Source organism: Echinops telfairi, unplaced genomic scaffold (genome assembly GCF_000313985.2).
Source record: "Echinops telfairi isolate 266 unplaced genomic scaffold, ASM31398v2 ScPeMD7_4225;HRSCAF=4972, whole genome shotgun sequence".
NCBI classification, from domain to species: Eukaryota; Metazoa; Chordata; class Mammalia; order Afrosoricida; family Tenrecidae; genus Echinops; species Echinops telfairi.
Genome location: NW_022108124.1, coordinates 24,032,179 through 24,037,047, shown reverse-complemented (window position 1 = coordinate 24,037,047; position 4,869 = coordinate 24,032,179).

The window sequence follows — 4,869 nt, the reverse complement described above, 5'->3', positions numbered from 1 at the left end:
AAAAAAAAAGAAATAAAAAGCTATGTTGCCACAAGGTACTCTGTGAGTGCAATGTATGTTCTGGGTAGATAAACTAGCTTTTATCACATGAAACATTAAAGACACAAAGAAATTTGTTCCAATTATTGTGTTTTGTTTTGTTTTGTTTTTGAACCATGAAGGCCATATTTGTAAGAAGCAACCAGAGGGTGATGTACATCTGGAAAGTGATAAACACAGTTTTCGTTTGGGAGAAAACTGGAACTATTACAAAAAAATTAGACATTTGCATTATGTTCTGATTCAGTCAAGCTGAGAATACCATTAAGAGGAATTCTCTAGAATTCTGTATTGGATGGATCAAGAACTGCAGAAGCTTAGCAAAATAAGGAAAGCATCAACATGGCCATACGAGGGCTCTAAGGTCCAAATGGCGGGGGGGCAGGGAGGAGGGGGCTGTTTTACCCCCCTGGACTCTGGAAAATTTTGCAAATGATGGAAGTTGTTCCTTAGTGTTCCTTATTCCTTCCTACTATGTTTCCCTGGCCATATGAGAAAGACCCCTTTGGTGACTAGTTTTTTCCTTTCCCCAATCAGCATTAGCGCTGTGGGATCATAGGACATTCATCTTTCTTTGTTCATTTATTATACAGAATAATTCAAGGAGAAGGTTAGCCCACACATTTGAGGAGATACTGGAAATACAAAGCTGAATAGACGTCCAGAGGCAGACATCTGGCAAAGTGAACCTCTGCTCCAAAGACTGAAATTCTCTGTAATTAAACTATTAAAAATTATATAGCTGGGATCAGTGGAGGGGGGCGGTGGGAAGAAATGATCAGAATGAGAAATGAAGAAGGAATACTAAAGCTATTCAGTATGTGACCACTGGAGTCAAGTTGGATCTAAAGTTTCCTATCATAGATTTATAGGACTGAAGCATAGATTTTGATGCTGGAATAAGGATGAAAAATGAGACAATGATGCTCTGAAAGTCTCCACCTTTATGTGTGTAGATCCTGCATAGAAACCCAGAAATGATGAGACACAACCTGCCCATTTCCTGTGCTGACAGCGTGGGCACTCTCCTTGTTCTCACAGCTCTTGGGTCAGTGGGACCCAGGAGGAATTGGAGCCCAAGTCAACCCAAATGCAGCAAGGACATTCGAATTGTAACTCTCAGTAGGTTGAGAGTAAAATTTATCTGGCTCAGGTACAAATTTGAGTACTATCTCTGTGTTTCATATACAAAAGAGGGTACTTCTAGGAAAGACAGGACATCAGTAATTATATTAATGAAGAAATTACTATAATTAAGTGACATAATGAAATAAATATGCAGCAATGAATTAATAAATGCAATCAGCATATAGTTGGGAGCTAGAATTCAAATTTATTCTTTATTACTCATCTGTATTTTGGAACAATAGTTTTAGTATCTCTACAAATTTTATTTTTAAAATTTAAAATTAATTTTTATTCCTCCATATGTCTATCTCTCACTTAGAAACAATATGTCTATGAACTCTGGCACAATTTTTGGCTCACTCTGAACTTCAAGTAAATGTGTTGAATTTCAGAACTTGGCAATTTCGTTCACTCAACAAGTAATTATTAAGAACAATTGTACCACACATTGTGCTATATGCTAAAATTGCAACAATAAAAAAGACATTGTCAGTGTAAGGTGATTAAAGAGAGTTGGTAAACAAAGTTGTAATAAAATGTGACAGACAGATAATGATAAGAATTAAAAAATATGTTCTTGAGTTAACCGAACTATTCATGGTCCTAGAAAAACATTGAACTTGACCTGCTCTCTCTCTCTCTCTCTCACACACACACTCTCTCTGTCTCACTCTCTTAATTTTTAATTTGAGGTATTAATAAAATCAGTGCATAAAATAAAATAAAATCAGTGCATAGGCATTCAAATAAAATTTGTCATCAAAGGCATTACAGATCAAATTTGCCTCAGTTGTATACTGTATAATACGTAGCTCCACAATATGAAAAATAACCAGAGAATTCTTAGTTGTTGTTTTAGATTTTTAAAAAAAATCATGTTCAGAGAACTCCATACATCAAAGTTTTCTATCCACCACTGGTTTGTCAGTTTCTCCTATTATGATGGCTTGTAGGCAGCACTGAATTACCAGCAGATATGACATTGATATTTCAAATAGCACTAGGTTACTCATATAAGACAGATTTCAACAGAGCTTCCAGACACAGATGGATGGGGTAGAAGGACCTGATGATCTAATTCTCAAAACACTGGCCGGTGAAATCATTATGAGTAGCAGCTGCTCACTCTAGTATAGTGCTGGCAGAAGATTAGTGTTGGACGAGGCTCAAAACATGACTTGGGAAGTGTATTAGTTGTCCAGTCCGCATTGCAGTGGTTAATGGATGTTTGCAACTCCTTCTTTTCATATTGAATCATGCCACATCTACAGATGAATGTCCTATAAATGTCCCTTCATTGAAGTCACTAAGTCCTTTAAAGAGACATCTCTTCCTGTGGTAGTTACATAATCTGTTGTCAATTTGAGAGGATTATGAGTGAAGGAGTGGAGTTTGGTCTATCAATCAGGTCGCAGCTTGATGACCTCATTTGGAGGTGGTAAGGAGATAAATAGCTTGTTGGAGGTGGGACATAGGCTCATTCCCTAGAGACATTGCAGCTGACAATCCACATGGAGACGGCTGATGGCAGCCAGAGCTTCAGAGCTGGAGAAGCCATGTAGAGACAGACCCCTGCCAGCACTGAGATACTTACAATGCCACTGGAACCACAAGACTCTTCTCCCACTGGCCTGTGATCATCCTGAATTCGGCATCATTGTCTATAGCAATGGGCTCACTTGTGTGGGTGGTGCAGGGCAGGGAGTGTGTGGTGCTGCTGTACAGAGGGTCGCTATGGGTCAGAACCCACTTGACCGCACCTAATAACACCTCCTGACGCTGAAATAAAGGGGTGACTTATGTTAGCTTTAAAAAGTTAAGTCTTTCAAAGGAAAAGTGTCAGAGCTAAAATTTTAAACACCCAATTTGTGGAAGGCTGTGGAGGACAGTGGGAGTCCAGAGCCCATCTGCAGAGTGTCTAGTCAGATGAATTTCCGGCAGATCCCCTCTAGCTACAGCCTTACTATCAAACATAGATCATTGCGATCATGATGATGCTGGATCAAACTTCATACTTGGTCCGTTGACCTCCCTTTTAGACCCAACCTAAATGTGTTCTAGATGCAAGGATCTCTTGCTTGTTCCATGACACAGATATTTTCCCTTGCTTTTTAAATATTGATAGTGGTCTTTTCTTTCTTACTCATTGTTTGTATTTTTACCTTGATAATAATAATCTGTTGTTGTATATTGTACATTAAATAAAAAAGAAATTGTTTTATCCTTACCACCTCATTTCATTTTGCTCTTTATGGTTTCTATTCGTTTTACCAGTTTGTGAAATTCAGAAGGAGTAGATGCATAGAGATAAGAACTGATGCAAGAGTTTGTAGGGGAGGTACGGGTGGTGGTGGACAGGGAGAGTAAGGAGATTTCAGGAGTAAACAACGAAGGTGGGAGGGGGAGTGAGCACTAGAACTGAATGTGATTACACAACTCATTTTAAAGACGATTTAATCATGAGGGACGAAAAAGGAAGAAAGGAAATGTTCTGAAATTGATTGTGGTAATGATTGTACAATTATTCTTGATATGATTGAACTATTGAACTGTGTGATATGTGGATTAACTGAAAATAAAACTGTTTTTTAAAAAGTTAAGTCTTTCTACCACCCAATTCTAGATGCCTTTATTGTGAAACATATTTTTCCTGCATATTGTTTTCTTAACAGATCACAACGTCTGACTTGTACTAAAATCTCAAGAAATGTTTGTTGTGCAGTGAATATAAATACTCTTCCCAACAGTTTTTAGCTAAATTTAACATCTTGTCTTCTTTATTAATACTGAATTTTTCATTGTAGCCTAATATGTAAATAGAATAAATGTTCTCATACATGGTATGATTCAAGATATATTTCACTTGTAATTATATTCCCAAGTGATTAATAATTCTAACCATTAGTGATTCAAGTCCTTGTAGTAGACATTTTTTCTGTCATAGAGTTCATCTTTTAAAGATGTTATTACTCATGAGAAGTATAATGTGCTAAATAAAACTGAATGAATCTGTTTGACTAATCACTCTTCTTGAAAAAGAAAATCAAGAGAATGAAGATGATTTTAACATGAATACTCTAAATGCCTTCTGGTAGGAATCTAGTGCAATGGGGGATCTGGAAAGTTTAATATCAAATTTCATTAAATTAATATTGTTTTAACTTTCCAGTAGTATAGCATATACTCATAAATGTATAGAAATCATAAGCTTAGTGTCAGATGAATTTTCATGAAGTAACACAACCGAAACAAGTCCTAGAATAATATTGACATCCTAGAGCACTTGGCCAGCAACTCTGAGAACAACTATTTTCTCACTTTTCCATCACTGGTTAATTTTGCCAGTTTGATTCTGACAGAAATGGAATAATAAAGTGCACATTCTTTTTGTGTGTGGCTTTCTTCTCTCAATTTATGATTATGAGATTCATTCATAATGTTGTTTATAATAAATAGTACATCTTTTCTTTTTATCATTCATAATGTTGTTTATAATAAATAGTACATCTTTTCTTTTTATTTCTGTTTTGTATTTATCCTCCATTGGATATACACATCACATTTTATTTTAATACTTACTTACTCTATTGCAGTGTGTTTGAGTATTTTCCAGTTTGGGCTAATACAAATATTATTGCTAAAGTATTTGATAAAATCTATACTAACTTCTGGTGGGTATATACTTCAGAGGGGAATTTGGGA